A 27,524-nucleotide genomic window follows, 5' to 3' on the forward strand; every position below is an offset into this window, starting at 1 on the left:
TAAACCTATCGCCGGGATATGCCACCAATCAGCGGGCGTCTGACAAATTAGTCTAAGATGACTCTACCCAGTGATGTGCCACCAATTTCGACCCTTTTAAAATCCGTTCACGTATATTATATGTGGCAAGGATTTTGGCATGGATTCATGACAGAAACTTCATGAAGTGTTTTTACAATCCACCTTCAGTTATATTTATATTCCTTTTCACATCCCTTGGAATAAAAAGTTACCTAAATTTTTGTCTGCACCACAATTAATAATAAATTTAAAAATATCAACCACCGGAAGAATGAGCATACTTTTTTTTTCTTATGAATTCGGTCCTTGAAAAGCCATAGATTCAACCCATCAAATATGTATAATTCTTCTGTTGGTTCACTTGCGCATGTGCTGCACATCCGCACCAAACCCGGTGTCTCCCTTGGATATCTAGCATGTATCCTCTAGCAAATCTGTGATGTGTCAACTTATTCTTAAAGGGAGTCTCTCACCCAAACCCAGCATGTTAACCCAGCCTAAGGCCGGGTTCATACATGGTGTTTTGGTCCAGAACCTGAGGTGGAGGCAGCCCCAGGTTCCGATCCAAAAAATGGGTAGCTGTAACTGGATGCCGGTGCATTATACCGGCATCCAGTCGCGCACTCCGCTCCGGATTAGGCCCAATGAATGGGCCTAGTCGGGAGGAGGAAGTGTCTTCAGGCGGATTTGTGAGGTGACTCTGCCTGAAGAATGAGCATGTCCGTTCTTTTTTCCGGGAGCCGGAACAAATAGCTCTCGGTAAAAAGAACTGACCGATTCCCATTGATTTCAATGGGAGCCGTCTTTTTGGTCAGGATTTTGAGGAGGATATGGCCTCAAAATCCTGACCAAAATAACCAGTCTGAACCCGGCCTAACAGATAGGTTAGGGTCACCTGAATCAAAAGATATTTCCTTTTGTGAATTGTTGCCTCTGTTCTAGAGATATCACCATTTTTGTCTAAATTAAATGAAGATATTTGGAGCAATGATGGCATTGCCGCTTACCTTTTTAGAACAATGTAGTTCTCTCATTGCTCCAAAAAGCATATTGTCAAAAACAACTATATCTCAGCAATGGAGACACAGATTGACAAGGGGAAAACACCATTTGATTCTGGTGACTTAACCTATCTATCTGGGCCAGGGTTGACATGCTGGGTTCTGGTGATACCCATAAATTTGCAAGATTGATAACAAGATAAATGACGATATAGTATAGTCGTATAGCGAAATAGTATACTATATGTAGTCAAACCCAACATGCCAATTTTTTTTTTGATTTGTAACTTTAATATATATTTCTATGGCTCTGTAAATGTTCCGTGCGCTGCAGCAATTTAGGACGTGGTACGTTCTACCTGCTCTGGAGACATTTGTTCCTTTTTGCTTTGCAATATGAATGATGATCTGAACTCTTGAAATCATTTGGAATTAGAGACTGGAAAGAAGGCAAAGTTAACATTCCGTAACATGAAACAGAAAACGAGGTTAACATTTTTCCTCCTACAAAAATAGTAAATGACCGATCTATTTTTCTTTGTAGAAGTTGGTTTGTGCCGTTTCCAATGATAAATTAAATGAAATACCAATGACTTTGGCCGCGGTTCTCGCTAACATGTAAACATAGATTTTTGTTACATATTTTCTCATTTTACATGTGTTTAAATGTTTGGTGTTATTAATATGTTTGTAAATCCAGTATGAAAGGTCATCCTTTAACCTTCCCATGTAAAATTATGTAGGTTTTTTTTCTGACCCTCCACCCATCTACATTATAAGTGCTCATGAATGTACCTCTTCTCTAAGTCTGAACAGTGTTTCACTGGTTAGTGCAGCAGTTTGTGCTTCAGAGCAATCAGAAAATGGAAGCCGCAGGCATAACAATATTTAAAGGGGTTGCCCAGTTCTTGTTTTTTTTTTTTTTCTTTTTTATCCTCCAGATAGGTGTTCAATAAGCGATCAGTGGGAGTCAAACACCCAGGCTGTTTGAAGCGGCCACGGTACCTGTGTGAGCTCTGCATCCTCCTTGCTATTTACATAGCCCACCCATTGTTTGATAGAGCCATTTTCTGTATTTAGATCAAAGTATATGGGAAGAGACTGTGGATATATTGTATGGCCACTATGAATGCCCCAGCCCATTCAAACAGCTGATCAGTGTAGGTCCCACGTGTTGGACTTCCACTTACATCTTACCGATGAGCTATCCCAGGGGTAGGCAACCTTTTTTTGTACAGCGTCCCAATTTAAAGAAAAAAAAGAAAAAGGATGAGGTACATGTGTCGTACGTGGTTGACCCCCTACATATAAAAGTCATTTTAACAGGAATTGCATCTGTAATACAGAGAGTAGGTTACCTCCATAATGCAGTTGTGTGCGGCTGGCTATATCTATGTTCATATGGGCATCGTATGCTTTTCTAGAAGCTTCCATTGCAGGTAGAAAAAACTTCTGGCAAAACAGCGCTGCACGCTCCTCTATTTTATCTGGTATGCACCTTAGGGCCCATCCAACGCAGTGCAATGTCCCTTAGGGCCCCCAAATTGGGTATTGTACTCCACTTTTGCCACCGACACCAGATATAATTAATAAGCAAGATCCAAATAGACATAAAGGGTAACCCCAATATTAGCCCTATTTAATGACTGACCTATCAGAAATCTATTGTCGACACTAAATATAATGCTCCACTTTTGTCTCTGTGTATGGTATAATTCTCCACTTTTGCCCCCACACATGGTACAGTGCTCAAATTTTGCCCCCTTTAGTTACCCTTACATGGCATAATGTTCCATTAGTGCTCCACACCATATTTCTGTATTCGGTGCCCTGTGCTTTACAACAGATGATCACATTTCCTCCGTTTTGTGTACCTCTGACACCTGCACAGAGGTTCGGTCTAAGATTGATGGTAGGGGAAGGACCACGTGACTGTACTTGTCATTCAGCGTCCTCCATTGTGTCTGCACTAGTCTAGCTGCGCTTCCAGCCTGTGGTGCCCTGGCCTAAAGGAGTTACCTCCAACTACCCCCATGGATCATGAGAATTGGTTGCCAAATCCCTTTAATATATGGAGTACCAGTCACATGAGAGCAAGCAGCTAGACTTTGGATCCCGCTCTTGTAATTGGTGGGGTTCTCAATGGTTGGACCCTCACAGATCAAACACTTACCCTCCTCCTTGCCCTGTGGATAGCGGTTAACTTAAATGCGTAGTACAACCCCTTTAAGTCTTTTCAGTAATACTCCGTCTGTCTCTGGATTTTGTTGGACTTTCCAGTTCAGACTTTGAGCCGGTGCCATAAGGCCCTGCCCAGCATTTACCAGGGCATTTTACAAGTGCGACTCCACAAACACAGAGTTGGACCTTTCTAGTATTTGCTTAAGTCGCTCTTTCTAGCTCCTGGATACGTCTTAAGAACCTCCGGCCTTTCATTTGAATTTCCTTAACGTCTCATTTTGTCACCGATATTTATGTTTTCTCAGTGGATGATCTTTTTCTTCTTTTTTTTTAGCTTTTCAAATAAACATTAGATCTTTCTGCATAACTGTGGGCCAACTTAAGGGAATACAGAGTTTTTATCATGTGGAAATCTAGTACAGATGTTTGGTCGTGCCGAGTTTTTTTTTTTTTTTCTCTTTTTTTTTTAATACTCTGACCACACATAGTTTACCCAAAGAACCATCAAGTACTTTTATTATTTCTATCAAAGAGCCTGCCTTAGGCAACAACTGCTGAGTTTCCACTTTAGACAAATTTAAAATTCATGTAACTTTTTTTTTTTTTTTTTACACAGTTTGAAATTTAGGGAGATTTTTTTTTTTTCCTCGACAGGCCCAGTTTTTCTTTTAAGACATTGAAACGATTATGCCGTGCAAGAAAGAGATTTTATTTTGACGGCTTTCGGATCTTTGTAATGCTTGTCGTCGCGAGGAATTTTGGGTGACCTAACGGGGAATACTTTTTGGCGCGAAGAATTTGGAATGATAGATCTAGGAACAGGCTGGGGGAATTTGTTATAGAATATTCCTGCGAGCCGTGCTGATGGAGCCGGTCCACCTTTCCATGTAGATAGTCTGTATGTTTACTGTAAGGGCTTGATACTGGAGCCAGAACCAATTTACTAGGGAAACGCTTTATCAACACGGCGCTTTTGTGAATTTGTTAGTACTGTAAGAAGCCCATAGACATGTCTGATTGGTGTTGTTTTTCTTGTGTTATATTCCTCTTTTTAGTATTTAACTTGGCAGAGTACATTTAATTAATTGCATTATGATATCAGATAAGGCTGAGCCAAATATTAATATGATTATTTTTAGTGTCCAGAATAATTCATATTCGGCAGTGTAATATAAGCAGTTTGTTAGATGAGCGTTCACTTTGATGTATTTCTTTGCACTGATCCTGAAGGTGTCATGTGACTCTTGGTATATCATATGGACGACGTATTACTTTTTTGGAGACTGGAATTTATATCAAAGCACATGGCTGATTTGAGGAGACGGTGATCCTGCTGAGACTGTTACTATATACCAGTCATATGTATTTATGAATTTAAGCTGACCCCTGTTGTATCTGTTGATACAGTCCCCTATAAGTTAGGGTATGTTCACACTGCCATTGTTCAAATTCATTGTTCTGAAACGTCCTAGGATCAGAAGAATGGGCTGAGGAGCTGTAAGGAGACAGAACACTCAACTTTTGCATCCAACTCTATTCACTGCAATGTTAAAAGCTTGTATTGTTTTTGATGGGAAATGAACAACGGACTTGAATGACGACAATGTGAACTTAGCCTAAGGCTACATGTCCACGAACAAGTGTATGTACTGGGTCTGTGGTAAAATGGTACAGATGGCACATGAATGATATCCGTGTGCTGCCCATGCCTTCATGGCCTCATTCACTCCCTTCACTGAGCCCACGTGGCAAAATGGACAGATATAGGATCTGTCCTGAGTTTTGCCCTGTGTTTGTGACCTATTCATGGACTCATGGTAATACATGGGCAGTGGCGTAACTAGGAATGGCGGGGCCCCATGGCGAACTTTTGACATGCCCCCCCCCATCCCAACTGATGCCGAAGACCTCGAACGACCCCCTCCTCCACACTCTATTATGACCCTTAGTAAGCCCAGCACACAGTATTATGTCCCTTACTGGCCCTGCACACAGTATTATCCCCCATAGTCAGCCCTGCACACAGTATTATCCCCCATAGTGGCCCCTGCATACAGTATTATCCCCCATAGTGGCCCCTGCATACAGTATTATGTCCCTTACTGGCCCCTGCACACCATATTATCTCCAATAGTGTCCCCTGCCCACAGTATTATCCCCCATAGTGGCCCCTGCACACAGTATTATCCCCCATAGTGGCCCCTGCACACAGTATTAACCCTAATAGTGGCCCCTGAACACAGTATTAACCCCAATAGTGGCCCCTGCACACAGTATTAACCCCAATAGTGGACCCTGCACACAGTATTAACCCCAATAGTGGCCCCTGCACACAGTATTAACCCCAATAGTGGCGCTGCACACAGTATTAACCCCAATAGTGGCCCCTGCACACAGTATTATGTCCCTCTGTGGACACCCATAAACAATTATTATACTCTGGGGTCTTTTCAGACCCCAGAGTATAATAATCGGAGACCCGGGGAATAAAAACATTTAAAAAAAACCACTGTTGCTTACCTGTCTCCCGGCTCCTACGCTGTCGACCGACGCTCACGTCCCGGGAAGCATGCCGGGTTCATGTGACGTCAGACAAAATGGGACAGAGGCCTGGCAGGATCGTGGAGAGGTAAGTAACAGTGTTTATGTTCCCTTACCTCTCCGGTCCGCCGATCATTATACTCGGGGGTCTGCAAAGACCCCCGAGTATAATGATAGTCTTTGTGGGGCCCGCGGTGTCACTTGCCGATCCCGGCCCAGCCAGGATCGGCAAGTGAATAGGGCCCGTAACAGCCTATTGAAAAAAAAAACGCAGCGGTAGCGGCGGTCACCGGGCCCCCTAATGGCCCGGGCCCTGCGGCAGCCGCCTCCGCTGCCTCTACGATAGTTACGCCCCTGTACATGGGTGTGAGTATGGGACCATGGAAAATAATGCATGAAGCTTAAACCTGTTGTCGTTTTCCAACATTCCTTCCCTCCTTTTCTCCTCCTTTCTTCTTTCCCTCCTTACGTCCTCCCTTTCAACCACATCCCATCCTTCCTTCCTTCTTTACCTCCGTTATTCCTTTCTCCCACCTTGTACACCATGCTACATTTTTTTAATATTCTTTACACCTAGTGAGTGGGATATATTGCTCCCGTCCATATAAGTTATAACTCAGGAGATCATCCAATGTAGGCCTCATGTGATGTGAACAAAACCATAATGTGTGTTCACACTGCTTCTTTTGTCGCTGTTTTCATGCTTTTCTGAATTCTGCTATAAAATTTCTTCCACTAATTTCAATGGTAATCTGCTAACTTTTTTTTTTTCAAAGCCATTTTTTTCCAGCTAGCTAGCATAGAGACATCTTGTCCCACCTTGAGGCAAAAATAAACCCTGCAATAATTGGATACCCCCCAAAAAACTCCTAAAAATGCACTGAATTTAAAAAAACAAAACAGCTGCTTTTTTTAAAGTGATTTTTTTTTTTTTTTTTTTAAGAATGGTAAAAGAAGTATAACCCCCACCCTCTTGCTGATACTTAGGCTAGGTTTACATCTCCATACAGATTTTGTTTAAAATCGGCGCACAGCGGACAAGCTCTCAGTCTTTTGGGTCCCGATGTGAACCTAGTGTTAGTCAGAAGTCGTCCTCCATTATGTTTGTTTACCTTGCATGCACAACTTTTACCTTCCATAATAAGAGTAAAAATGGAGGCTGAAAGAGTCATAAATAATCCTATTTATTATCTTGGGGTTGCCGGATTCCCAGGAGAGGAGAGTATAACTGTTTGAAATATTTTACTCACCACCCCTGGTACCGCACGATTTCGGTGGCTACCTATAGGATTATTCCAACAGGTAGTGGCCAATGTTTTACTTGCCAATTCCCACTGAAAAACGCTGTAGCACCCTCTGGAGGAAGTAGGACAGGACTGGAGAAGGGATCAGTGAACAATCCAATCGGTTGTGTCCTGTCCTGGGCAATAACTTTGGTTTTTGGCATCAGTTTTGTGACTTGAGCGTAATTCAGCACTGGATGCAGTAGCTGCTGGTGGCATTGGGCGGTCCTAAAATGACCTGGCAGGTGCCATTTAAAATCCATGCCTAAAGAGTCCAGTGGGCGGAGTAACTCTGTGACTGGATGCATTCCCTATGTGAGTGTCTATACAGAGATATCTGTCTGGCACTGAGTAGGACCGCCCCCTGGACTCCGAGATCTAGATTGTACAATGCTTTTTTAGCAATAAATTGCAAGTTATACTGAATCTTTTCCCGTAACTCGATATCAATCTGCTCTATAACATATTGCTGGCAGAACATAAGGTAGGATTATGATTTCAGAAGGTCTTCCGGAAAAAGCAAACACTATTATCGCCATGCCCTCCTGTAAGGTAATTAACTTAATGAAAACTTAACTGGGCTTTTTATATAACTTCATTGTGTGAGACTTGGGTAATCGGCTCCTTCTTGTTTACTGTACCTTTCAAGGAAATATAAAAAGCAAGGTAATGAATGAGATCTATATTAAACGCGTAGGCCGCAGTCGTCCGCAAACCTTCTTGTGCTGCAATTATTGCATTACATGTAATGCTTTAATCGATTTTATCCTGCAGCAGAACCTATTAATCTTCTTACAAGAAGATTATTTACATATTTGACATTTTAATTCACTTTTACAGACCTCTCCGTTGAGGCTTTTAGAGACAGAGCAACTGACAAATGTCCCTGGTTAGCCTCTTTATGGGTAATGAGAATTTTACTTCATTTGTGTGATAGATTGTAGGGCTGTACAGGTTATCTTGTTGTATGATGGTGATAGAGATGTACATAGAAAAAAAAATAAGATTGGCCCCTCTACTGGGCCCTTCTGCTGCCCTTTGTGGAAATGAATTGGGATGTGCTGTTTGGACTTGTTCCCCTCCCACCTATTTTAGAACATAGCAAACTGTAATGTATAGATGTGCTGCAGGTTGCTCACTGGACGTCTGGGTTTTTTTTGTTTTTTTTTAACGTTAGCCCCACATCTGATCTGCAGACAGTATGTTATAGAGTAGGAGAAGGGGAACAGAGAAAAATATTCATTTATAATGTATTCATTTCAATCCTGACTCTCGTTCTGCATAGGAGTGAAGTGGGCGGTCTTACTCAATGATTGACAACCTTCCTTGCCTGACTTTGCATATGTAAATAGCTGTCAAGTACATGGGCAGTCACTTTCAGTGATTGGCAGTCATCTCTGCTCGGCTATACATATGTAATAGCTGTCTCTTACCAAGTAGGACCGCCCACTGGACTCCTAAAGCAGGGATGCAAATGAATAAAATACAAGTTTATATGAATTTTTCTCCCACCAAATGATATATCAGTTTCAACTCCTTCTCCCATATTCAGAGCTGTCCATAGATAGGGCTGCACATTTACATGTAGATGTACTAAATGCATAGCGTGAGACAGTTCCCATCCAAAACATCGCTGTGTCACTCAGTAAGTACTTGCCATACAGTCCTCACCATCTCAGGCTCCATGTTTTGGCTAGTGTGCTAACCGGATAGCACAATGGCCTATTCTTTTCCATGGCCCCATACACATGACCGTGACTTTCATGGGTCCATGGGAGGGCAATGTGCCTGTCACAAAACTAATGTCTGGTCCTATTCCTGTCCATTTGCAGTCCAGCCTAATTTATTGAAGTGTATGGGTCCATGGAGAACAGGCCCGCACATGCTTACCATACATGTGCTGTCCACTTTGATTTCTTTAACCTATATAGGGCACATATTCATTTTGTTGCACACAGTTGCATCTGAAGTCACGTCCACATTTAGTGAAACCATACCCCCTTTCACGGTGAGACTTGTCATAAAAAGAGTCTAAAACACTTGGTAACTGGCACAAGACACGTTAGACACGTATTAAAGTGGTTGTCCAGGATCTGCAGGTATTTGATACTGTTGTTTTACAGAATTGGTCATCAGTATCACGTTGGTTTTGGTCAGACACCCAGTCATCTGCTTCGGCCATTGGAAGTCATGTACTAGGTATATGGCCAGAAGCAGCTCTGCTCCTATTCAAGTAAATGGGAGTGGGGCTGCACTTCCAGACACCACCACCACAGTGTACGGAGCTCAATATACTGTATACAGCTTCCAGTTAATACACTGTAGGGGTGACTCCTTATACTTCAGCCCCATTTCCATTCACTTGAATAGGAGTCGACTGTATACCTAATGGGGTCTGGGTGTCTGAGAGAGGTCATCAGTATGAACGACCTTCAGACCATGGACACCCCCTTTTAAGCTAGAATTCCGACACATTTTTGCTTAGTAAATTTCCCCCGCTGTTCTAATTCTCAAGTTGTAGTTTAGATATTACCAATTAGATATCTCGTAGCTCATTAGAAATTGTACAGAGTAAAAAATTTATAAGAATAATAGTAGGAAATAATACTAATGATGTAAAATCTGATGCATCTAGTTAGTATTTTGGCAAGGCCTGTCTGCTTCCTGGGCTAAGCTCCTGGCTGAATCTCCTCGTGACTTTGACCCATGAATTCTCAGCACCTTCATACCCTCATCTATCAATGCAACAAGATTCCACATGCTGCCTGTCACTGTGTATTAGTGTAATGAGTGACATAGCAGCCTCTTCATCCTCAGATCTGCCCTGCTCAACGTCAAACTTATTACAATGTAATGTAATATACGTATGCAGCAAATGTCTTTGTAAGCCCCAGCGCCGTGTTCACGGCTCCTATATCCCATCAACCTAATCATGTTTTGACAAATGCTTTACATATTTTGGATCTTTTTTAGAGGAGTCCTAGGTATATCAATTTTTTATTTTTTTTAATTATATATATATATATATATATATATATATATATATATATATATATATACATTTTTTGCCCTGTATGATGCTACATAGCAGGAAGCGTGTTAAAGGGGTTTTCCAAAAGTTAAAGGGTAGGGTTGAGCCGATCCTGACTTTTCAGGATCGATTTTAAAATCCGATTTCCGCTCATTTTTCATTCGAACCCCATCTCGATCCCAATTCTGATCCCAATGCAAGTCAATGGGATTTTTTTATTAATCGGAGATCGGATTTTAAGAGCAATCCTATTCACTATACAGCATAGAATCTAACAATTGTTAGAATCCACGCTGTGTAGTGAATCACTAAGTAGCCAGAGGATTTTTTTTAATCCTCTGGCTACTTAGTACCCCCTGGTGTCCACTTACCTCCAGAGATGGCTGGTCCGCTGCTGTTTGCCTCGCTGCCGCTCCAGCTGCCGTCTTCTTCTCCCTTCGCTGCCCCCTCCCTGCCAGGTTAGGAGAGTGTGGGCGGGTACTGGGAGGGGAGACGTCACGTCAGCAGTGGACCAGCCATCTCTGGAGGTAAGTAGCTACTAGAGATGCTACTTTAGTCTCCCATTAGAATGAATGGAGGCAGCTGGCGCGCAGGGGGTTGAGGCTGTGTGCCAGCTGCTTCCATTCATTCCTATGGAACCGCAGCGGAGCCTTCACACTGAGTATACGCTATATACTCTGTGAAGGCATTGTGGGAAATACTACCGATCTCGATCCCACCTAAAAAGATCGTGTTCGGAATTCCGATCGCGATCGTGAAATTTTCTCGATCGCCGATCGGAATCCGATTTTTTCTGAACACGATCGCTCAACCCTATTAAAGGGGTATTGCCATGTCCATAATTATTTTTAACTTTGTAAATAATTAAAAGTTAAACATTTTTGCAGATATAAATAATTAAACATTTTGCAGGGTTTTAAAGATTTTCTCTAAATATCTTGTAGTCACAAGTAGTGTTGAGCGAATAGTATTGGAATCCTAGTTTCGAATACTTCATTCCCATAGGAAGCGCCTTCGTGATTGGCCGCTCCCATGCATTCCTATGGGAGCGCAGGTATTCGAACCTAGGATTCGAATACTATTCACTCAACACTAGTCACAAGTTGTTGTCTTGATCGGTTGCCCGTGGATACGACCATGAACACAGGACCTTTCTATGGTCAGAAAATCAGCCATGATTTCCTTATTGTGTCCAGGATATCTTCCCATAGATATAGTGTCCCTGTCGGATAATGTGTCCACAATTATGTAATCATGGCTGGGTTCCTGACAAGTCCCAGACCATAGAAAGTTTCTGCATTTGTGGTCGTATCCATTGGCAATTGATCAAGACAGCAGACTGTCACCATGAAGATGGTTAGAGACAATCTTTAAAACTCTGCAGAATTTGCCAAAATATTTAATTTTTAACTATCTACATATATACTGTAGATATCATTATGTTCATGTTATGTTCAATACCCCTTTAAGTATTGATGGGTTCCTGAGCCTTCAGTGTCTTCAGCATCTGGTATCATATACACTAAATCGATAATACAAGCAGCCCCAAGCTAATGTTCCGGAATTTCACCCTTGTCCTTTTCTACTGGAATTATAAATATGAACAATCTATCGCCGAGACACAGACGGATGAGGAAACACAGGCCAATTTTTTTTTTTGTATCTTTGCAGATACTTGTGTGGTTATTATTCATACAACCACCAGATTCTTGTAGGTCTCCGCTAATGTGTTTATGAGACTGAGTTCTCATGTTGATGAGCAATCGTTTAATTGGGGAAGGCTTAGGAGTCTTGAGGTTTGACACCTGCTGTGTACAGCACATTTTGATGAGACACATTTGGTCAGAGGTTGCGATTTCTGTTTCAGTTTATAGTTTCTGGCTGGCTCACTTATTTTTAGATTCTTGCTGGAAATGACCACTGATCATGTTTTTCCATGACACCGAATCTGGTGAGTTTTTTTTTAATGTTTTTAATGTTTAAAAATCCAATTTGGATAATGATTTTAAAAAATACAACCCGATTTTTTGGAAGTCTATACAGTACCTTTCGCCTTATCCATTTATTCAAGTTCTTAGCATCTGCTCTGTTGATTCCTGTACAGTTGGATTTCCAGTTCCTTAGCAAAATGTGCAGGTAGTTTTGGTGCCTGATATGCTCTCTTAGGCTCTGCAATGTCAGGAGGGTGGTGTCAAGCAGGGGGCGTGACTCAGAGCTCCAATCAGAGGCAGCCAGTGTCAGAGCTTAGTCACACCCCTTGTGTACTCCTGCCTGACACTGCCCTCCTGACAATACAGATCCTAAAAGATCGTATTGGACACCAAAACTAACAGCACTGACTACTTGGAAACAATGGGGGAAAAATTCAACTGTGCCAGTGAAGTAGCGCCTATTAATTGATGATTGATAATTATAATTATTAATTTCTAAATAAATCTGTTTCCTTCTCCACTTATTAGGCTGCTCTTCTCTTCCTTATCTTCACTCAGACTGTTTGTTTATATAAAGTCTGTCTCATATTTACCTCACACACAGAAGTCTTTAGAGAGGGGAGGGGGAGGAGGAGGCTGGTTACTTGATTTATTTCCTTATTCTTGGCAGTGGTAGAGTCTTATCTTGAATAGTAGTGGTAAAAGAGCTTCCTCACCCCCAGTGTAGCAGAGCTTAGATACTGCAGTGATTTGTTTTCTTTCCAGCAGCTCCCTCCTCCCCCTCCCCTCTCCATATACTTCAATTTAAAAAGTAACTCCTGATAACTGCAGAAGGAAACCTATTTATTTACTAAAATATTACAAAGTTTCTTGTATTAATATTGACTATTCATTTAAGAAAAGTGATTTTTTTCTAATTGAAGGTACGCTTTTACGAGACTAAAATGATTAAATAAGTGCTGGTTTTCATGGCACCTGTAAGTCCTGGCCACCTACCAGCTGCCATGGCAATAAAGTGCACACATATTGCAAGACAGCACTATTTAAAGGATCAGTACATAACATTACAAAGTGCATACTGTCCATTTAGTGGCATCTGTATCCATAACCCTTTCTTTACTGCCACCCTGTCAATCAGTGAGGAAGAAAAGTTATGAAAATTCACTAAATCTACCGAAACCAATGTACATATATTGAGTTTTTCCATCATTCTTGATATACAGTACTTACAATGTATACTGATGTTTCCTGTTTAGTTGTCTAATGGACACATATTACACCGGTTTATATTTTCTTATTATAATCAGACAAAAAATACAATTATTGTCCATGTAATATTCAATAACTCACAATTAAAATACTTTTTGAAGGCGCAGGGATCTTCCATGAGATGATCCTTTCGCAGCACTAGATGGCGCTCTTGCATGCTTGATACAGTTTTGAAAAGTTTTAAAATTCCATTCCAATGTATGCATTTCACCTAAGTGCGGGAGGAATTTGCAGCTGAATCGCAGCACATACCTTTTCCTCCCGTGTGAAGTGTGGAAGAAGTAGAGAAGCTTTTACGTGTAGTATAACAAGTGATCGGACCGCTACACTCAGCGATTGCCTCTCCATAATATACAATGAAGCTTTAGTGCTTTCATTTAGTTCTAGAATTTTATCCCTGACATGCTATATCCAGTAATGTGGTCCTACCTAAGCTCTTATTAGTCTGTGACCACACCAATAAGTACCTCCTGGATATATATAGTTATCAATTTTAATGGCTTCTTACTTTGTATAGAGCAGTTGTCCACTTTAAAAGGATTGCTTAATATCCTATTGTTTAATATAAGATTTTACAGCTCTTAAGTCATTAGACTTATCTGTTACTGCAGTGATATATGGGGTCCTGGGGTATAGTTATACTCTTCCTTATTTTTCCTCTTGAAAGCATATCCCAAAATGTTCTGCGTGATGAGCAGCTGTTTTTTTGTTTTGTTTTTTTTTTTATATTTTGTTTTATATTGTTTTGTGATATTGTGTCATGAGATGCCTATCCAATATATGTCTGTCTGTGGCCACCCAGTGGTTGTGTTGAGATTTGCAGCCTGTCAAGGGTTGCTAACTTGTTGTGATGTTGTACTGAATTACAGTACAGTTCAATTGAAGTCTTTAACCAAATTTTAGGTAAGGGTAGGCACAACTGGGATAATACTAGAACTCGAGTAACAATTTGTCATTTGTTTTTTTTTTTAAAGGGGTTCTGCCACAAAAAATATTTCTTTTATCTATGGAAGATAAATTGCTGATCAGTGTGGGTTTGACCACTGAGACCACTCTCTTCTGTTCTGGCGAGTGTGGATGTAAACACACCCCTGCTTAATTAATTTCAATGAGACCACTGGAGGTAGGGAAGTACAGCTCCAGTACTCCCTCTGAAATGAATGGTGTAGGGGTGCGTTTGGTTCCACTGTTGCTACATTCACAATGGGGCTAAAAAACCCCACCCTATTCTAAGGATCGACAGTGGTGTTGGCAACCAGCTATTTATCCTCTGTCCTATAGATAGAGGATAAATACTTTTTGTGGCTTGACCCACAAAAGATTTTACAGCAGTGAAGACTGGTGAGTATGCGACGTGGGAATACTCCCTCTGGTCACTGCTCTTCTGTGGCTTCATCCTCGTCGCTACTGCTACTGCGCAGGCTTCGGCGTCATTTTAATCAATGGTAGTTCCATGCTCAGTTCCCTTAGAACTACACGAGCGTACTGCACATGCGCAGTTCACTCACAAGCTGCCATTGATAAAAATAGCGCTGAAGCCTGTGCAGTAGCACTCCGGAGAGAAGCGCTACTACACAGGCGTGGGATTTCAAACAATCCAGCCTGAAGAAGACGAGGATGAAGCCGCGGAAGAGCCGGGACCTGAGGGCGTCGCTGCAGGAAGAAAGAAGAGGTAGGCCTGCCAGAAGATGACGTCGGATCGTGCATGACCGCCCACCGTGCACGTTCGGGTATGATTTACATATATGTTTTTATAGTTTTATTTTAAAATGGGAGCGGAGTTTAAAATAAGATTACCGGTGCCTGAATAGCCTTTTTAAAGTCTGTTCACGCATATGTGGGGGCTCTTACAGCATAATTTTGCTGATAGAGCCCCTTTAATTTGATACATACTTTGTTACAGATTTACTTTCATAGGAATTCAGTCACTGTCTTTTGATGAGTTAGAGGATCTTTACTACTTCTGATTGACCATAATTGTCAGCCATTTTATGAAGGAGTCCGAGTCGGACTGTGGATAGATAAAGGGGTCGGAATCGGCAGTTTGGCCCTGATAATCTGACAAATAGGATGTCTCATCTATCTAGATGTGTCCAATAAACCTTATTCTTTGTAATGTGAAATTTGTACAATTTTCTTATATATTTACTACTAGCTGGTACCCGCGACTTCGTCTGCGGTGATTGTAGCAGTGGGTATATACAGGCGTGGGTAAGGTTTTCGTAGTGTGTATAAGGTATGGGATATGAAATGTAAGTTTGTATCTTGTTTTTGCTGTAATTCAGAGAATACGTGAGACTTTTGTGTTGAAGTTAATTTGTATTTGAGCTGCTATACGGTGTTGTGAGAAACTTGACATAGTGACTTTGGGACATAGGGATTTGAAGTTAACCCTTTCCCGCCGATGGCATTTTTTGATTTTCGTTTTTGACTCCCCTTCTTCTAAACCTCATAACTTTTTTATTTCTCCGCTCCCAGAGCCATATGAGGTCTTAATTTTTGCGGGACAAATTTTTCTTCATGATGCCACCATTAATTATTCTATATAATGTACTGGGAAGCAGGGAAAAAATTCAAAATGGGGTGGATTTCAAGAAAAAATGCATTTCTGCGACTTTCTTACGGGCTTTGGTTTTACGGCGTTCACTGTGCAACCAAAATGACATGTCCCCTGTATTCTGTGTTTCATTACGATTCCGGTGATACCAAATTTATATGGTTTTAGTTACATTTTGACCCCTTAAAAACAAATCCAAAACTGTTAAAAAATTTTTTTTTGAAGTGTCGCCATATTCCGACAGCCGTAACTTTTTTATATGTGCGTGTACGGGGATGCATAGGGCGTCTTTTTTTGTGGGACTGGGTGTACTTTGTAGTTCTACCATCTTCAGGAAATGTTATTGCTTTGATCACTTTTTATTCAAATTTTTTATCAGAATCAAAACAGTGAAAAAACGGCGGTTTGGCACTTTTGACCATTTTTCCCGCTACGGCGTTTACCGAACAGGAAAAATATTTGTATAGCTTTGTAGAGCGGGCGATTTTGGACGCGGGGATACCTAATATGTATGTGTTTCACAGTTTTTAACTACTTTTATATGTGTTCTAGGGAAAGGGGGGTGATTTGAATTTTTAATCCTTTTTTTTTGTTTTTAATATTTTTTTTACTTTTTTAAAAATAAATTTTTGCATTTATTAGGCCGCCTAGGGGAATTGACATGGGTGGGCGGTGTCACGGATTGTCAGAGCGGTGGGGGTCGGCAAACATGGCTGCTCCGAAGCGTTAAAGAGAACCTCCTGGAGTATCGTTAAGGTGAGGGGCAAAGTGGTAAAGTATATGTATATGAGATTGTGTGGGGTTAGGGGCGAGGCTGCAGAGGGCAATATGAATTTTGTGGCTTGCTATGGTCCAAAGTGTGTGAGATTGCAGAGATGGTGATGTGAGTTTGGGGTTTGTGGGGGTCCTGGGAAAAACGTATGTGCGCTATTGTGACGAAAAGTAGCCTATTGCGCAATGGGGTGTATTAACTATGTTTGTGGAAAATTTCAGCCAAATCGGTCGAGCGGGTTTTGCGTGATTGACTAACAAACATCCGAACACACAAACCCACAAACATCCAAACTCACAAACTTTCACATTTATAATATTAATAGGATATAAATTCCTTATGAATTTCATGATCTTGATCATTGTTTTCTTCCAGCAGATATATATATATATATATATATATATATATATATATATATATATATATATATATATGTGTGTGTGTGTGTGTATGTAGCTGGACTTTGGTATGGTCTTCTGATGCACCAGAGATCTGGCATCATTCTTTAGATTAGCCCATTCTTATTCTCTGCCTCTTCAAACAACTGATTCACAAAACCCACAATGATTTTCTGTAGATCAATTATCCATAAGATAACCCTTTTAAGGGGGTTGTCCAGGATAAACTGTTTTTGGCAATGAGTTTGGGGAAGGTGGGGAAAAAAAAAAAGTCATACTCACCTGTTCCTGGTGTCTTCCACTGTGATCTGGTCCAGCAATGCCCTGGTGCTTCTTCAGGTGGAAGTCCTTGCCGCACATGACTGCCAATCAGTGGCTTAAACGGGTTGGCCACTTTCAGACCAATATTGACAAAGAAGTGTACAATAAAAAGATATACAATATTCCAATACACTTTCTGTATCAATTCCTCACGGTTTTCTAGATCTCTGCTTGTTGTCATTCATTCTGTTGCTTGTAGAGGATAAAAGTCTGACCATGGTCATGTGATTTACAGTTCATGGTCATGTGATTTACGGTCCATGGTCATGTGATGAGCACACAGGTGCACAGCTGATTACCAGGCAGATGTCTGATTACTGTGCTGTGACTATAACGAGCCGCACCTGTGTGCTCATCACATGACCATGGACCGTAAATCACATGACCATCGTCAGAGTTTTATCCTCTAGAAGTAACAGAATGAATGAAAGCAAGCCAAAATCTAGAAAAGCGTGAGGAATTGATACAGAAAGTATATTGGAAAATTGTATATCTTTTTATTGTACATTTGTTTGTCAATATTGGTCTGAAAGTGGCCAACACATTTAAGGAAAGTAACCGTAATACATCCCATGTCCTGTCCTCAGGCTGCTGAGACTGCTGATTGGCCTCAGAGGTCACGTTCAGCAAAGATTTCCACTGGAGCAAGACCCTGGGAGCATTAGAACTGGACCACGGTGGGAAACACCAGTGCCCGGGGAACAGGTGAGTATGGTTTTTTGATTTTTTTTTTTTTTTTTTTTCCACCTTCCCCCGTTTTACTTGCCAAAATGGTTTATCCTGAACAGCCCCTTTTAAATCATCACGCAGGTACATCAGAGATGAGGTCACCAACATCACGTGACTACTACTGCCAGTCACTGGTGTAAGCAGTATAGCATGCATGGCTTGTGACTGCTTAGGACCGTGTTACAGGAATGATGACATTGCTGAGTGAGCAGCAGGAACCACTGTATGGTGGCACTGGAGCAAGCAGAGATTTAATGGGTGTGTGTATAGGTTGTTTTCCGTATTTTATACCATATCCTGCCCAATTTTCTCAAAATCCCGGACAACCCCTCTAAACTTCCAGACACCATGGTTGACCCTGACTGAGAAATCCCGCCGGAGCACAGTCCCCCTCCCCATACACATATGCTTATTTCTTGTCAGCCAGTTGTCCAGATTCTATAAATAATGATCCTTGACCCAGGTGCATATTCCAGTTACATAGCGGCGTAGGGTCTTGGATGAGTTTTCTCATTGTGGATTCTGAACAGGATTAGGTTACCACTTAAATAAGGTATGTCTTAAAAATCCTGCATTTTTATTTGGCATTCATAATCAGAAAATATTTGTGGCTGAATTAATGGAATTTGTAAAAAAGGGCCTATTGTGTTTTCTAAAAATACGCGTCGGCCGTATGATAAAGCACTGCATGAATATCTTTTTGTATTTGAGCTGAGAATTATTAACCTTGTCAGAAGTCCTGTGGATGATTAATAGCAGGACATTAGCGGTGCAGGAATGAGCAGGTAACATTACATGAATATACATGGAATGCATGACGTAGCGTAGGTTGTTGTAGAAGAGCCGAAAAGAGACTGCCGCATGGATGAGCCAAACTCCAAACTGAACACCGGCTGCATACGCCCAGTTTCCAAACCAAGATATTTGGTTAAAGCGTTCCATATCCACATTTGTTTGGCAGCTTTTTGATGCAGGGGCATTTTACAGTGCGACTCTTTGTCCCGTCTGCAGGAAGGGCCTCTGGGCTTCTGTAATGTGCTAAAAAGATCTTGTCTACAGGCCTGCAAAGTAAATAGGACTCTGCTGTTCTGGCAATAGTTTAGTCTGAACTGAATAAAGTCGTGTTATTTCAGGGATTTATCTGGAAATGCAGCCTTTGTATCTCGGCACCACCTGTATAGATGTACATTTCGGGCACCCTAATTGTGAACCGTGTCATGTATCTAAAGAAATACATAATCTAAGAGGCAATCCGGGAAAACTTTCAGATGTTATTTTTATTATTTAATATTTAGTAATATATGGTATTTGAGAATTGCATATAGCGCAGTTCCTTAAAGTGACCCTGCAGTTCACAAAAATTTTACTCTGAATAGTTAATCGTTACCCATTTTTCCTCTATTTGATCTGTCTGGCAGTGCCACTATTTCTGTAAAATGCCAACCAATTTTTCAAACTACTTTACTCTTTGCATTCTCTTCTCCATAGACTTCTATAGAGCCATGTAATCTGAGTAATCTGATCTGCAGTCCATCTCAAGACAGATATAGCAGGGATTTTCAGAGTAAGGCCACATGCATATGTGCATCTATGGGTCAGTTGGAAAATGGCATAGATATGAGTCCATGTGCCATCTGTGACCTCCACAGACCCATTCATTCATTCATTCATTCATTCATTCATTCATTCATTCAGTCCAGGCTACAAAATGGACAGGAATAGGACCTGTCTTGAATTTCACCCTGGAGCTTATGGCTCACTACATGGACCTGTGTGTATTGGCTATAGAAAATAATAAGTCAGTGTGCTAGCTATTAAAACTGTGGCTAGCACACTGGCAAAGCATATTTTCATGCGTATGCAGCCTAAAAGTCATTTTAGCAAGGGAAAAGAGCCTTATAAGAAGCTTGGCCTTGCTGAGACAGAAGGGCGGAATAATTGGGATCCTTTGTTAGGGCAACAAGCGATAGATCAGGGACAGAACTGCATTTCCCTAATTTAAAATGCAGAATCTGTGTACCCAGTATAGTACAGCTTCAGTCTTTCTCATCTGCCTCCTGCAAGTGATAGGTTTCTTCCTGTCAGCTCATAAAAGCAGGAAGGAGGGGAGAGAAGTGTGGATCAGCATTTCATAAAAATACATTGGAGATTCTGCATACAGCATACACAGATAGTATAGAAAGGCAATGTGGGTCGGGACAGATTAAATAATGACAGCTAATCATTATTTGCAGACTCCTATTATATCAATGAATAGGTATGAAATGTATGCTGTAATATTAATACAAATGCACATTTACATTGCAGACAGGGATAAAAAATTAAAGAATGGCTTAGTAGACAATTTATTACTGTTTTGTACATATGTAATCTAAGCTGACCAGACATGGCCTTTACATTACTTGAAATATCTACGGTATATCTCCCCTAGCATTGAACTTTCTCTGAAACTCAACCCTTAGTGTAGTTTTCAGGGCAGAGTTCACACGGATGGACATGACCTATTTTATCTTACATTTGTTCTGGTGGACTAGCTCCCACATCTGTGGTGATGGATGGAAAGGGCGTTGAAAGACCAAGACCAGTGACTGTCCTGGTATCTCGAGGCCTTGAGCGATTGATGTGTTTTAGGACAGTGGTTGTATGCTACGAGGTATCTATACAATTAAAGGGTAATTTTATCAGTGATGAAAATATACAGATATATCCATTAAGTTTACTCAAATAATATTATTATAGTTATTCAGGAACAGATAAAGGGCATTGCAGTAGTGGATTCCCTACTGTTGCCCTACAGGGCTGTGTGTGGAAGCCTAGAATAGGTAAAGCGGACATAAGGTCCTATCAGACCTAAACATGTTTCTGAACTAGCGCTGATCCACTCCAAAATGTGTCGATCGGTGATCGTCCTGTACTGCCTGATTAGCGATCGCCAAGGCATCTGTTCCCTGGCATATACTTTGTCAGCAGCAAAGTACTTATTAGACAGGTCAATGTGCCGCCACCGATCACCCGATGAACAAGGAAAAGCTTGTCCATCGAGTAATCGGGGGCTTTATCATACAGCCTTGTTGTTGGGAGTAAGCGCTAGTTGTCTGTTACATTGCCATGTCTAGTAGGGCTTATAGACTGTAGGCTATAGTAATATGGACTCATGCCCAGCAGATGAAATCCTTATTGGATGAGGGGTGCAAAACAGAACGATTTTAACACTGTTTTAGGGATTTGCTTTACTGTAAATGTAGACAATCCCAATATTGTCAGGACCGTCCTGCAGGCCAGACCTAATGGATTAGGTTTATGCAGATGTACCCAAGTAAGCGTCTTGAGGGTGTTCCCAGGCAGTCCTAATGACAAAGTTTAGATGCCCTGATTTATGGAGACATAAAGGGAGTCTGTCACCAGAAACCAACCTATCAACCCAGCCCTGCAGATAGATGGGTTAGGGTCACCTGAATCACTCCGTGTTTTCCCTTTGTGAATCACTGCCTCAGTTGCTGAGAGATTTCTGTTTTTGCCAACATGCAGATGGTCTCTTTGGAGCAATGGCTCTGCGCTTGTTGCTCCAAAGAGCCAATTTGCATATTAACACACAATGGAGGCAGCGATTCATAAGGGAAAAATATAGTATGATTCAGATTTCTTCAGTCTATTTTATCTGTGGGGCAGGGTTCTGGTGACTCTAACCATTGGTACATATGCCATACCCAAATAATTTAGGATAAATAAATGTATTTATTTACAATGGTTTTGGAAATTGCAGAGTCCCTGCTGCGTGAATTTTTTTTTTCCATGTGTGGATGGGATTCCGCATTTACGCCATGTGGGGCCTTGGCTTTAATTGTTCACAGCATTTTTATTGGCATTTATAATTTTGTTTTGTTTTTATATCCAGATGTTACATTAAAGACTATATTTAATAATTGAAAAGTTTACATATTCAGCTGTAACAGCAGCCTACTGGAGAAAATCAGATTTGGTGTGGGGCCAAACCAGGGATTAGAGTCTAGGGTATTGTAAGTTCCTTACCCTAAACCCCTTAGAGGGGGTATGGACTTTCCTGCAGGGAATCCCCAGGTGACAACCCCTGGAATAATCTCTATTAGCAATGGCTGAAGTGTAGTCAGAAAGAAGGCTGGCAGATGGCAGGCTTAGTGGTTAGACATTGCAGAGGCTGAGGCAAGGAGTGTACAGACTCAAGCAGAAGTAAGGCAGGAAGTAGATGAACAAAGGAAGTCAAATACACCAGCCAGGTCAGTAGCAAAAAAAAAAAGTAAAAGACAGTAAAAGTCAAAAGTTTTTTGCTCAGGCCTTGAGTAATGGAACCTTCTAAGGACTGTAATATGTGGCTATTTGTTGCAGTAGAGCACTGGTGGGAGCTGACCCTCTAAGAGGTCATTGACAGTGTACATGTACAGCAGAGGACACAAGAAGTGTGAGGTCGGGCAAAGACACCATACAAAGCAGTGTGGGGTGGGATACAGCCAGAGAGGGTCAGCACAGACTACGGGATGGCAGCCCATGAAAATAGCAGTTTTATTTATTTATTTTTTTTATGATTTTGTAGAATTTGTCTTACTTGTGGCATTGTAGGGCGAAAACGTTGGGTTTACAATAGGTTCACACGAGCGCTTGTCTCTCCATTGAAAAGATGGAGAGCCCTTTCGCTATAGGAAAACTGTTGCCCGTGATACCACAGACTATAATGGGATCTGTCAGTTTTGTGCTGGTTTTATACTTTTTCAGGCGGCAATTTCTGATGGATTTGCACTGGATGGACACTCAGCACAGATGTGAACGTCGCCTTACTGGTAACACTAACAAAGTAAGCTTGTCAAAAACTACCCATAGGAAGAAGTTCTCTATTTCGGACATTTTCACCATAAAGCGTGTTTTTTCTCGTTTAGCTTCCTGAAGGATTGCACCTTGTGTCTACAGCCGTCTCTCGTTCTGCAGGTGTCAAAGGGCGCTGCTTCTTCAGTCACAACATTTAATAAAACAACTATTATGAATCGCGTTTTTACATTCCTGACTAAACAATGGTTTTATTTGTGCTCGATTTAAGGTCAGCAACTCTTAATAGGAAAAAGATCTGACAAGCCCCAAGGCTAAAGATTGGAAGCGTTCGACTAATACCCTAAATCCTGACAAAGATTAGTTACTCTGCATGTTTCACTTAATGTTCCATTAAATAAACTTCTCCTGATGTTGAAGACTTCTTTTTCAGGCAGCCTTGATGTGCTTTGGCTCTTTTCTTGGATTTCATTTAGTGCGCGGTATCTTGACTGAGCCTTCAGAAATGTCACTGTTCTCTCTAACAAGAAGTCTCGCTGTTTTATCCTGACAGCCAACATATCCATTACTGAGGAGCCTTTCGGGCTTCAATCAGGTGGATAGAAATTTTTCATCTTTAAGTAAATACTTGCAACCTTTGTAGCTCTCACAGGGCTGGGTAGACGTTTTATTTTTTCTGCACTTATCCGTCCTACCTGCTTGTGGATAAGTTTAGAAACCTGTCGCCGTGCCTTTGAAAGTAATGATATGACTGGGCAGCGACTTGCTGTGACCCATAGATTGTGACTTGATGCCCTGGTCTGCAGGTTTTACACAGTTTGATGGATACAGGCTATGAAAGATAAATCTGACAAACATAAAGTTGAAATAAAGTTGTTTTACTCAAATTGTACCGCACTTGTATTACGACAGTAGAGTCATGTAAAAGTTGCAAACTATGCGCTGCAGTGGTGGATATGTAGTTCAGTCTGTCTGCTGCATCCACCATGTTGAGTATCTGTACAGCTTCAGCTGGCTATAATAGCAGTAAGGGGGCAGCTATTGCCACAGGCTAGGGCTTCGACTCTCATCATGCGCCCAAAGACCGCCGTGCTGTTGGGGTTTTGAGGCCATATAGCTGAACTCTACAGTGCAGAATGGATTGTAAAATCAGCCACAATCTTTATGTGCCACAAATACCAGCCTGGCATCACATGAAAAGTGACTTCTACCACAGATGCACCCCTCTCTATTCATTATAATGGGAGCACCGGAGATAACCAAGTGCTGTATTTTGCTATTTTGGCGTTCCCATTGAAATGATTGATGCAGGCGGCCTTTGTGTCCACCGCTACTTTCTCAAAGCAGCTAAACTACACTAGCTTCCCCCCCCCCCTCCCATTGTCAGGATCTTCCTTTTTTTCCCTCAATCCCATAGATTGAAGATAAATATTTTTTGGGCATAACCCCTTTAAACCCTCACATATTTCACATATTAGCCCACACACTGGAGAAAAGGGTTTTTCCAGAAACGTGCCACTCTTGTCCATAAACTGTGTCTAGTATTGCATTTGCTTCAAAAGAACTGAGCTGCAATACCAAACACAACCCATGCACAAGAGTGGCGCTGTTTCTGTAAAAAAGCAATCCTTTATTGGCTCCTACAACCCTATAACTAGCTAGTTACTATTTTTGGTGATTAGGTGAAGTTTATTTTTCCTAATCCTGTTGTTTTTGCAATCCGTTTTCAAACTTTTTGGACATAAAAGGGTTACGTGCAAGACTAACTCATAAATAGAGCAGGAGAGGTGAAAACAACGTTTATGTAAACTATTGGAAAATAGATCTCCTTGATTATTTTTTCTGCCCGCCACTAACAGCTCAGACATTTACAACCTGCAATTTTCTATCTCCGTTTAATGAAGGAATCTTTGTGGGGCAATGTTGTCCTGTGGGAATTGGGGTGTGAGCTCTGAGAGGAATCCGGTGGCTTGTGTGGTCAGCAGTGAAATATCTCGGTTTCAGAGGTCGTTTGGCAGATGCTCACCTGCTGTTAGTTCTGTGTGTAGGAAGCGACACTGCCAACGTTAGACCTGCCAAACGAGGGGCCTAAATATGATGCTGGCTCATTAGTGCTGGATGTGGCCAAAGATCTCCTGGTGGCCCATCGTAAAAAACACTGTCATTATGAAGTCTAATTCTACCCGAAGTGAACCGTGCTTCCAATATGCGGTCTCCTGTTTACTAGAAAATATTATTTTGGACGCTTGTTGTTCCCTCTTACTGCCTTTTATGTCAGGCCAGATGAGGTTTATTAGTCTTGCATGTTATTAGTTGTCCAGCAAGATAATTAGAACACAATGAGCTTAGCGTGTGGCATTGTACAGCCCTATTGTTTGTAGGACATTTCAATAATGTTCTGTACATGTTATTGTCTTCGTTTTAATGGCCTTTTTATTGCCCCAGGGGGATATTGTACTACAGACCATTCTTTGATTTTTGCCTAATTTTTACAGAGGAGGACAAGATTATAGACGACTTCTGTAGGATATTTTTCAATAACGAGATTTGTCATGTTTCCATATTAAGAAGAGCCTGTCGGCAGTTTCGATCCTTCAGTTTCTGTGCCAAATACTGCTGTCCTCTGGTCTACCAAGTGTGTACTACATTTTTGCGCTTTAGTTTACACGGAGTATGTCTGCAGAACAGTCTTTATCAAAATTTAAGCACAAGAGAGCAGAGGTTTACATGAGTAAAATGCTTTTTTTTCTGCTTCCTGATCAGTGTCTCCTTTGTTGGGATTCCATCCCCACAGCAGCAGCAATTTCCGCCTCCCTTTGGTTTCAATGAGAGGCAGAGAACGCAGCAGGACGCTGAAAAAAAATAAGCGCCGCGCTCGATCGTGCCGAAGATACCACAACTCAAAACTACCCGCAGATTCGGCCCATCCATGCAGCAAAAAGCCATGGCTGAATGCCAATTCTACAATCCGCAAAAGGGAGCTGTTGGACAGAAATTCCCCTTCATTTTCCACTGTGTGAATGGCCCCTGATATACTTTTTGGCTCATCACACCATAGAGGTCCCAGACCCTCTATTTTTCCCTGCTTCCTATGCTTCCCTCAGACACCATGTTCTGAAAACGCAGGGTTTTGGCCATGGCAAAAACGCCATAGAAAAATAAGACTGCGTTCAACATTACCTGCAAAGGGAATGGGGTTTTGGCTAATCCCATGCACACATTGCAGAAAAAAACTGCAGTGGAAATGCTGGAATTTCAGAAACGTGAGCATTTTTGTAAATCGCAGCATGTCAACTATACCTAAGATACGGTAATCCTTTAATAGCCCCACCATGGGGAAATTCAGTGTGTTACAGCAGCATGGATAATACAGTAATATTTTACAAGAATGAACACATACAAGCTCATAGCAGGTAGAGAAAGATACTAGGAGAAAGATACTAGGAGTAACTAAAGAAAAAAGACTCTGGATCATTTAGTTCTCTGTGCGGAGTGATCTTCGCTTAGCGTGATGTTGATTATACAGGCTGACCGTGGTTGGGAGGAAGGATCTCCGATTGCACCCCTATTCACACTTGGGGTGAAGTGGGTCACTGACAGTACTGTCCAGTGCGGTCACAGTCTCATACATGGGGTGGGAGTTATTCTCCAGCATGGAGCTTGCCACAGACAGTATCTTCTACACCCACCACCTGTACTGGGTCCAGGGGGCTCCCCAAGTCAAAGTTGGCCCTTCTAACCAGCCTGTCAAGTCTATTTCTGTCCCTGGCTAGTATGCTACTCCCCCAGCAGGCCAACTATGAAAACTATGGTGTTTTCCGTACAGGTATAATAGGGGCAGAAACTCCACAGAGGAAAACTCTGCAAACTTTCTGTGAAAAATGCTGTAAAGTGTTCCCACTGCGATCTGTTCCACAGAAATTTTTAGTTGTGGCTTGGTACATGGGGCCCCGGCCTAAGTGTACCCTCCATAATGCCATGTTTCACACCTTCCCTGCAAACAACTGTTAGCAGCTTCAGATAGGGTTTAATTTTGCAGTCACTCAGTAGTCAAATAATAATGGTCCCCATTGAAGGAGTGAAAGGAGTTGGCCTCTTTCTGATAAGTTAAAACGGGGTTGTTTTGGGGAGTTAAATTTACGTGATTTCCTCTGGCGGTTTCTTTATGCTGGTCTCTGTGCTTCCGACCCCCGGTTTGCCGCACCCCCTCCCTCCTTTCCTGACTTCTCAGGTAGTCATCCCCTATAGGGGTGGAGCAACTCAGCTGTGCCTGATCAATTGAACTGGGGTCTGAACAAGGATCGAACCTCTGGGTCCAGAATGAAGAAACTGCCAGAGGAGTTTGGGTAAATGTATCTCCTTGGAAAACCCCTTTTAAATGAGTTGATTTTCTGCCCCTTATATATAATATAGACACCCAACTTCTCCTATCACTTGAGTGAGACATTCTCTTAGGAAGGATTTCCTGTGTTTAGGAATAGCTTCCTATTAAATACGTGTAGGTTTACCCTATGAATATGTGAAAATTGGTTTCAGAAAAAAAAATAGTCACTAAAAATTTCTTCTGATACGCTTGTGCACTATTGGCGGTCATGCTTTGATGTGTTCTTGCCCTATTTTTTCATGCCAGAGGTTTGGGCCAATGTTTTTGCAATGCCTTTATCCTATTTCATTACCTATATACCATGTGTCAAT

The 27,524-nt window shown here is 41.5% G+C and overlaps 1 protein-coding gene across 8 annotated transcripts in view; it reads left to right on the forward strand.

Annotated features, from left to right (window-relative positions):
• ERC2 (ELKS/RAB6-interacting/CAST family member 2) overlaps positions 1-27,524 on the forward strand; it is a 647,893-nt gene that overhangs the window by 105,384 nt on the left and 514,985 nt on the right. The window lies entirely within an intron of this gene.

This window comes from Leptodactylus fuscus, chromosome 9 (genome assembly GCF_031893055.1).
Source record: "Leptodactylus fuscus isolate aLepFus1 chromosome 9, aLepFus1.hap2, whole genome shotgun sequence".
Lineage (NCBI taxonomy): Eukaryota > Metazoa > Chordata > Amphibia > Anura > Leptodactylidae > Leptodactylus > Leptodactylus fuscus.